This window comes from Salvelinus namaycush, chromosome 39, assembly GCF_016432855.1.
Source record: "Salvelinus namaycush isolate Seneca chromosome 39, SaNama_1.0, whole genome shotgun sequence".
Taxonomy (NCBI): domain Eukaryota; kingdom Metazoa; phylum Chordata; class Actinopteri; order Salmoniformes; family Salmonidae; genus Salvelinus; species Salvelinus namaycush.
Window position 1 is genome coordinate 23,290,033 of NC_052345.1, and position 9,946 is coordinate 23,299,978.

Genomic DNA, 9,946 nt, shown 5'->3' on the forward strand with positions numbered 1-9,946 from the left:
GCTTGAAATATTTTGTCATTTGTGATGGAATTATATAATTATTTTGTCATTTGTGTAGGCCTATCTCATAGAGATGGAAAGAGGTCTCATCTTTGTATCTGTGCCATTATGGCATCTGTGACAGCATGGGCAGCGCCATTGAGTCTATCTCCATTTTAAAGGCCCAGTGCAGTCAAAAATTTGATTATCCTGTGTTTTGTATACATTTCCACAATATGAGGTTGGAATAATACTGTTAAATTGTAAAAAGTATGATGATGCCCTTTTAGTGTAAGAGCTGTTTGAAAAGACAACCTGAAATTTCTGCCTGTTTTGGTGGGATGTGGTTTTGGCCTGCCCGGTGACGTCACCAGGCGGTAAATTAGTTAATAGACCAATAAGAAAGAGAGTTCCAAACCTCTCTGCCAATAACAGCTGGTTTTCAGTTTTCCCCTCCCCCCTCAGACCACTACCAGACAGTCCTAGCAAAATATTTGCTTGAGAAATTGCTCTTTGCTAAGAAGCTGTTTTTGTTTCTTTTTGACTATTTTATTTGAAAACACTCACAGTACGGTACTTAATTGTTGCCTCGAAATGATTGGATATTGAAATGAAAGCGGCTGCATTGGACCTTTAAAGTAGTACATTTTCTCCTTCTTTAGTGATTGAAAAAAAAAAGCGATTTAAGGCCACCTGCTGTGCTGGAGTCCTGAACCAAATATTGTGTGGCATTCATTTATTGTGGCCACAAGATGGCGTTGATATAGCTTAAATCCATTTACAAACCATAGCATCCTATTTGAAGAAGAAGACAATGTTCGAGTCAATGGCTGATCTCTCCTAACCAGTTGACTACTTCAAAATGAGGGGATTCGATTAATGCCCCAGACCGTTGATTGTATTGGTTTCGGAACCGGGCTGCCTCCCAGGCGTGAGCCAGGTTCCCAGTTTTGGCCGAGGGTGAAGTCGGCTCAAACAAAATTGACATAGGTTAAGCATGTGGAGTAATGAGTAGGATTCTGTGTTTTCACATGCAAAAGTAATTTCTTTATCTGCCTTCCCAATGAAAACAAGTTAAAAAAATTGAACATATATTTTATGGAAAAGAGATGTATGTTTCTGAGCGATGCTGCCTTGAGAACATGACCGGAACAGATTACTGTTCGATTTGAGAAAGGTGCTCCTCCCTCACCGCTTTTTCCCGTTCACTTCACGGGCCATAGCCTGGTGCACTTAGTCGAACTCCCTTAATGGTGGAAGCCTTCAATGGCCATGTTCATTCTAAAACGTGTTGAGTCCTCTAATATCTCTATGGCCTATCTAGAACACAACCATTCCCTGCGCAACATTAACGCACTCGAACATGCACTGATGAAAGTCATTTGACTACTCGGATAAGAGAAAATTCCATTGACGAAAGCGATAATTGTCCCAGGAAATGGAGCTGGAGATGTAGAGCGGTGCAATTGGTATTGCTGGGCTAAAAAAACTGAGAAATAAGGTGCGCACTGGTAATGTATAGGAAAGTCTAACAGCTTGCGCCTGCATGCTCCCCATACGATATGTGCATAATGTGGCTCCTATGATTTTGAAAACGTTTTAATGTAACGTTATTGATTACTCTGCTTGTTACATACATTTTGGGACTTTTAGAGTAATGATATGTAAACACCAAGAAGAATATAACTTATATAAATGCCTCATGAACTTAACTCTAGGAACCACTTGTTTTACTTTAACCAGAAGATACCTGATCCTACCTTTACACTTGTTTACACTGAGCTGCAATGGGGTCAGAACGCTATCGTGGTTACATTAAGACAGCATGGAGCCAGTGCGAGAGATGGTACATCGAGAAGATTTAAATACTTATATTCTTCCTGAAAAACTGCCCTTTTTTTCCTCATGCTAGCCAGCAGAAGCCACAGCAGCAATTATGGAATGGCAAGGTGGCTTTGAACAACAAATGAGCCGATTGGCTGACACTACTATTCCAAAATGGCTGCAGTGGCTACTGCTAGCTAGCATGATGACAAAAAGGGCAGTGTTCCAGGAACACTAGCACTATTTCAATATTCTCGATGGAGCAGTGTGGATAAAGGTCAGATTTGGAGTACAGCTGTATATGCCATCTCTGCATTGAAGTACGTTTTCCGACCCATATCTCACCCCGGCTCCACAGTGTCTTAATGTAACCATGATTGCGTTCCGACCCCAGTGCAGCTCAGTGTAAACAAGCATAGCTGTAGAGTCAGTATCTTCTGGCAAGTTTTACTCCGATGTTTGTAGGCTAAGCAATGTAATGTAAACACTGTACAGCTTCAAAAACATGGTTAAAATTATTATTTTGTTCTCATGGATGGTCAGCCCAATTCCTGATTTTTGTTTTTAACAGTGGCGGGGTCTGCTTGTTTGAACTGCAGACTGCCCCTAATATGCGCATAAATTGACAGGATACTGCACAGATTATCATTGCCTGGGCTCACTCAGTTATAATCCCGAGCCGAAAAGGTCTGTCTGTGTCCTTGAGCAAGGCCCTGAACCCTAATTGCCGCAGGGGCGTTGGACAATGGTGACCCCACTCTCTGAGGGTGTCTCGTGGAGTTGGGATTTAAAAAATAAGAATCAAATTCACACGTGTATAAAATACACACCAAATAATTTTTTATTATATTCAGTGACAGATTCCCACTAATGCCTATATTCCTCACATATCACATTATAAACTAGCCTAGATTCCGAAGATATCACATCATAACCTAGCTCTATACAGAGCCCTGCATTTTGGATGAGTGGATATCCTCCATACAGGGTTCTAATTGACAAGTGCAATGCATGGAAGAGATATTGTCTCTGATTGTTCTGGCAATTATCCCATAGAAACTTCATTGGGAGGAAGAATGTTTGATACGCTTTTTACATTTGTATGACAAATAATTTCTGAGAATTATATGATGGAAGAGTATGATGGACTATGTCTAGATTTGGAAATAAAACATTTCGCATGAATTTATTAAACATTAAAAATATTAATATCTCAAAAGTACCCTTTTTGATTCTACATTTTTAGACACAATTTTTTAAGCAATATACTCTACAAGTACATCACATTTTCACTGGGTGCTCTGCTACTTTTGAAGTTATGACACATTGAATGGGGAAAATGGATTCAAAGGGAACTTCCTCTGCTGGTGATTTGCTGAAATATGACATATGTCAATTTCTATGGGTCATATCTTCAAAAGTAGCAAAGCACCCACTCTGGAAATGTGACGTGTTTGAAGAATATATTGTTCCAAACAATGTCTAACAATAAGCTAAATAAGCTAAGTGAAAAATGTAATTTCAAAATTTTGACATACTCCATGTTTTAGAGCACACTAAGGAGTATAATGAAACCAAGATGGCTGTATCATGTGCGGTTCACAGATCATAGGGTCTTACAAGAGGTATAGGTCTAAAAAAAGGGCCTAAAAATGCCACTTTCATCATGCTTTTCTCAGAAATGGTTTGTGATGCAAATGTAAAAATCCTATCAAACATCCCTCCTCCCAAAGAAGTTTCTATGTGAGAATTGCCATAACAATCTGAAATACCAATTTTTGGGGGGGCTATCCTGGCGTGGAATCGCCCATTTTCAACCTTTACTTACTTATACTTCATTAGGTATTAATAGTTAACTTGCTGTCCTGTAGATTCTGGATATGACCTGCCTGTTGAGAAACATGCCTGACTCAGGTTTGTAGAATGAAGTTCAGGATTTAAACCCATTCATTTTGGGCCTCCAGTTTCATTACTGTGAGGTGCTAATACTGTATTTTTATAGTGACAGACAGAGAGCATTTGGCTGCCATTCATGCAGGAGGAGCTCGAATGTGATGAGGAGACTGTCATCATTGGCCACAGCTCTGGGGCAGCTGCAGCTATGAGGTAGGATAGATATTACAAAGAATTTGAGGATATTCCTCATGCAAAATACTCTTCCTTTTTGTTTGTTTGAAGTGACTATACCTAACTTTGAGGTACCATGCAGGTATGCAGAAACGCACAAAGTGTTTGGCCTCATTCTGTTGGGTGCCTATACCTCCGACCTGGGAAATGAGAATGAGAGAGGTGAGTTTACAGATTTCTTACCAGTGTCACTTCCAATTAACTGCAACAACCACTTTTCTAATTGGATTCCGGCATTCAGGTTGGATTAAATCTTAGACTTGGGTATTTCAAAACTGAAAAATGTGATTCTGATCATTCGGTGTGTAGTGATGGAAAATCTGGATAATCTTGATCCCACTGGAAGGGTGGATTTATAAAGGTATTATAATGGGGACATTTCAGAGAAATTAAAAAAGGTTAGGGTTAAATATTCCATTATGTTAAATTGACTGCAGTACAGGTATGTGGTCAGTTGTTGTATTGAGAAGTGTCAAATAAAAGCATGTACTTACAAGTGACAAGAGAAGCAAGCTCCATTTACAGTGGGGGGGAAAAGTATTTAGTCAGCCACCAATTGTGCAAGTTCTCCCACTTAAAAAGATGAGAGAGGCCTGTAATTTTCATCATAGGTACACTTCAACTATGACAGACAAAATGAGAAAAGAAAATCCAGAAAATCACATTGTAGGATTTTTAATGAATTTATTTGCAAATTATGGTGGAAAATAAGTATTTGGTCACCTACAAACAAGCAAGATTTCTGGCTCTCACAGACCTTCTTTAAGAGGCTCCTCTGTCCTCCACTCGTTACCTGTATTAATGGCACCTGTTTGAACTTGTTATCAGTATAAAAGACACCTGTCCACAACCTCAGTCACACTCCAAACTCCACTATGGCCAAGACCAAAGAGCTGTCAAAGGACACCAGAAACAAAATTGTAGACCTGCACCAGGCTGGGAAGACTGAATCTGCAATAGGTAAGCAGCTTGGTTTGAAGAAATCAACTGTGGGAGCAATTATTAGGAAATGGAAGACATACAAAACCACTGATAATCTCCCTCGATCTGGGGCTCCACGCAAGATCTCACCCCGTGGGGTCAAAATGATCACAAGAACGGTGAGCAAAAATCCCTGAACCACACGGGGGGACCTAGTGAATGACCTGCAGAGAGCTGGGACCAAAGTAACAAAGCCTACCATCAGTAACACACTACGCCGCCAGGGACTCAAATCCTGCAGTGCCAGACGTGTCCCCCTGCTTAAGCCAGTACATGTCCAGGCCCGTCTGAAGTTTGCTAGAGAGCATTTGGATGATCCAGAAGAAGATTGGGAGAATGTCATATGGTCAGATGAAACCAAAATAGAACTTTTTGGTAAAAACTCAACTCGTCGTGTTTGGAGGACAAAGAACGCTGAGTTGCATCCAAAGAACACCATACCTACTGTGAAGCATGGGGGTGGAAACATCATGCTTTGGGGCTGTTTTTCTGCAAAGGGACCAGGACGACTGATCCGTGTAAAAGGAAAGAATGAATGGGGCCATGTATCGTGAGATTTTGAGTGAAAACCTTCCATCAGCAAGGGCATTGAAGATGAAACGTGGCTGGGTCTTTCAGCATTACAATGATCCCAAACACACCGCCCGGGCAACGAAGGAGTGGCTTCGTAAGAAGCATTTCAAGGTCCTGGAGTGGCCTAGCCAGTCTCCAGATCTCAATCCTGTAGAAAATCTTTGGAGGGAGTTGAAAGTCCGTGTTGCCCAGCAACAGCCCCAAAACATCACTGCTCTAGAGGAGATCTGCATGGAGGAATGGGCCAAAATACCAGCAACAGTGTGTGAAAACCTTGTGAAGACTTACAGAAAACATTTGACCTCTGTCATTGCCAACAAAGGGTATATAACAAAGTATTGAGATAAACTTTTGTTATTGACCAAATACTTATTTTCCACCATAATTTGCAAATAAATTCATAAAAAATCCATTCATAGTTCATAGTTGAAGTGTACCTATGATGAAAATTACAGGCCTCTCTCATCTTTTTAAGTGGGAGAACTTGCACAATTGGTGGCTGACTAAATACTTTTTTGCCCCACTGTATATTAATATCTTTATACATGTAGTTTAGTAATCTGTAGTAACATTACCTGTCCAGTGCATGGCAAGGTGTAGGCCTTTTCAAAGCACTGAAAATACAGATTTTGTGATGTTGAGATTTTAATGTCTGGATCAGAATGACCCTATCCAACCATGTTCTTGCTCAAAATTACCCAGGTTGATCTGATCCTGGATTGTAAAATAGGGGGTTACAGAATCCAGATCATTATAAAAAACTGGACCCAGGTGTTTAGACTAGCCTAGTGTTCATTGCTGAATTGGGATACAAGAGTGCCACAGAAAAGCTGCAGTCAATAGTGTTCCTAAATCCAGTTTAATGTAAATCACCACTCACCAGTCGTTTATCCATCCCCCACCTCGAGTCACATCCCAGGCTGCCTACATTGCCGTCAAATTGTGCAGATTATCATATCGTAAATCATATTGAAGTAATTGGTTTAATGTACAACTCCATTTCCTCATTTGTAGAGATCTGAGACCAATCAGATCTGTATCCGATCCCTGCAAATGTGGAAGTAGTGTTTGATATAATTTAATGATCTGATAATCTGCGACTGCAATGTAAGCAGTTTGGAACACGCCCGTTAGGTCTCCCTGTGTATCTCTTCACTCAGGATATTTTAGTCAGCCATGGGAGTGGGAGCAAATGAGAAGAAACGTTGGGCACATTGTTTAGTTTGGCTCCAAGGATGACCCCTTCCTGCCTTGGGAGGAGCAGCAAGTTGTGGCCGAGGGCTTGGGTGCAGAGCTGCACAAGTACATAGAATGAGGACACTTCCAGAACACAATTCCCTGACCTCATTGACAGTGAGAAAGCTGAGGGCAGCTGCTTAAAAAGCAGCAGAGTATGACACACAATGAGGACAATATGACACACAATGAGGACAATAGCCCAATTACGATTCTCTGTTCAGTTGCTCCCTTCATTCTGTGTCCCTCTGGGGAATCCTCATGTGGATCTTTATGATTACGATATGGATATTCCAATTTATCAAGTGTAGTTCATTGTCATCAAAGTGCTCATCTTTTGCTCCATTACGTTGAGTGCTCTACGGAAGACTCGCCAGTTTTGATTCACCTGTGTTTCCGTCAGTTTGAAAGAGTTTCAAGCAAATAAGATTAAGATTAACCCATATGCACATTTTACTGACAGCCGTGAGTTTCCATCAAACTTGCGAATAAAATGCTGTGTGAAGATGTTTTTATAACTAATAAAACAGAAGTTCTATGTATTTCCATCCCTTAACTATGTTGATGGTTTTGGCACAAAAAGTCTGCGACAAACGGCATGTGTGCCCACTCTGGCCTTGGCGCTTGCGCTCTAACAGAATATACAGACAAATCATTAGGGTAATCACTTGCACATGCTAACATCAAACTCAGGTATAAAAACACATGCTATTTGGACCCTTCAATCCAACACTGCCAAACAGGAATACAACTGATTACAGTGATCTAGTGTACCCAAATTATCTACATCATACTACTCCTTCTCTTCAATCAGATTGAGATCCACATAAGGCCTTCAGAGTCATGAAGGAACATACCAGTCAGCCTTGCAAGATCCCTGTGGATCTGAGCCAAAAGCCCTCTAAGATACTTCATATTCCCAACAATCTTCCAAGATTACAAGCATGGGATTGTCTGAATCACTACCCTTCAATCTGTAAGCAAGGGTTTTGTAGCATCGTCATAACGCTCAGTCTATTTAAGAGTTGCCTCGAGTGATCTGTTCTTGCAGACACACATTTTGATTGCAAACACATTACACTAACAGCTTTAGTTTGAGATATTTGACCTTTTTCAGTGTTTTTGGTGAGACTTTGCTCGTGTGTTTTCTCTTACATCACTCCCCAGAACCTAATCGAGCATCTGACAAAATTACGCAAGATTTTAGTTCTGGGCTAGATTTTGCAGATATTGCAGGTAAAACCTTTGTGAATTTGTGATTTAGTTTTACTTAAATGTCCTATAGTTGCTGTAGATAATGGTGTCTACTAAATGACTGACTTGACCTTTGAAGCTAAGAAGGTTCATTTTGAAACGCTGTCTGACAAAAATATTTAGGCTATTGCAATGCTGTGCTTTATCATGTGTGCTGAAGAAGTAAAACAATCTGTTTATTTCCAGCGCAAAAGGAATGCTTTTACAAAACGTGTCTGTCACGGTTTTCTTCCTGGGATGAAGGAGAGGACCAAAATGCAGCGCGGCTAGTGTTCAACATGTTTAATTAGACGAATAAACGGTAACACTAATACAAATAACAAAATAACAAATGTGAAAACCGAGACAGCCCTATCTGGTGCAGACAAAACACAGAGACAGGAAACAATCACCCACAAAATCCCAACACAAAACAAGCCTCCTATATATGATTCTCAATCAGGGACAACGATTGACAGCTGCCTCTGATTGAGAACCATATTAGGCTGGACACAGAAACAGACAAACTAGACACACAACATAGAATTCCCACCCAGCTCACGTCCTGACCAACACTAAACAAGCAAAACACATAAGAACTCTGGTCAGGACGTTACAGTACCCCCCTCCTGAGGTGCGGCGCTGGGAACGCACCCCTAAAACTCAAGAGGAGGGTCTGGGTGGGCATCTGTCCGCGGTGGCGGCTCCGGCTCCGGACGAGGACACCACTCCACCATTGTCTTTGTCCCCCTCCTTAGCATCCTTTGAGTGGCGACCCTCGCCCCCGACCCTGGTCTAGGAACCTTCACAAAGGTCCCCCCTAGATAGAGGAGAGAGCTCAGGACAGAGAGGTAGCTCAGGACAGAGAGGTCGCTCAGGACAGAGAGGTAGCTCAGGACAGAGAGGTAGCTCCGGACTGAAGGGCAGCTCCGGACTAGTGGCAGCTCATGACTGAAGGGCAGCTCATGACTGAAGGGCAGCTCATGACTGGAAGGCAGCTCATGACTGGAGGGCAGCTCATGACTGGAGGGCAGCTCATGACTGGAGGGCAGCTCATGACTGGAAGGCAGCTCATGACTGGAAGGCGGCTCTGGCAGCTCCTGACTGGCTGGCGGCTCTGGCAGCTCCTGACTGGCTGGCGGCTCTGGCAGCTCCTGACTGGCTGGCGGTTCTGGCAGCTCCTGACTGGCTGGCGGCTCTGGCAGCTCCTGACTGGCTGGCGGCTCTGGCAGCTCCTGACTGGCTGGCGGCTCTGGCAGCTCCTGACTGGCTGGCGGCTCTGGCAGCTCCTGACTGACGGACGGCTCTAGCGGCTCCTGACTGACGGACGGCTCTAGCGGCTCCTGACTGACGGACGGCTCTGACGGCTCGGGACAGACGGGCGGCTCAGATGGCGCTGGGCAGACGGATGGCTCAGATGGCGCTGGGCAGACGGATGGCTCGGACGGCACTGGGCAGACGGATAGCTCAGACGGCGCTGGGCAGGCAGGCAGCTCAGACGGCGCTGGGCAGACGAGCAGTGCAGGCGGCGTTGAGCAGACGAGCAGTGCAGGCGGCGTTGGGCAGACGGCCGACTCTGACCTGCTGAGGCGCACAGTAGGCCTGGTGCGTGGTACCGGAACTGGAGGTACTGGGTTAGAGACACGCACCATAGGGAGAGTGCGTGGAGGAGGAACAGAGTTCTGGAGACGCACAGGAAGCCTGGTGCGTGGTGTAGGCACTGGTGGTACTGGGCTGGGGCGGGAAGGTGGCGCCGGATATACCGGACCGTGAAGGAGTACACGAGCTTGTGAGCACCGAGTCTGCCCAACCTTACCTGGTTGAATGGTCCCCGTAGCCCTGCCAGTGCGGCGAGGTGGAATAGCCCGCACTGGGCTATGCTGGCGAACCGGGGACACCATTTGTAAGGCTGGTGCCATGTACACCGGCCCGAGGAGACGTACTGGAGGCCAGATATGTTGAGCCGGCTTCATGGCACTTGGCTCAATGCTCA

The 9,946-nt window shown here is 43.8% G+C and overlaps 1 pseudogene; it reads left to right on the top strand.

Annotated features, from left to right (window-relative positions):
- Positions 1–1,804: 1,804 nt before the first annotated feature.
- Positions 1,805–6,864, top strand: LOC120032770 (annotated as a pseudogene).
- The last annotated feature ends 3,082 nt before the right edge of the window (positions 6,865–9,946 follow it).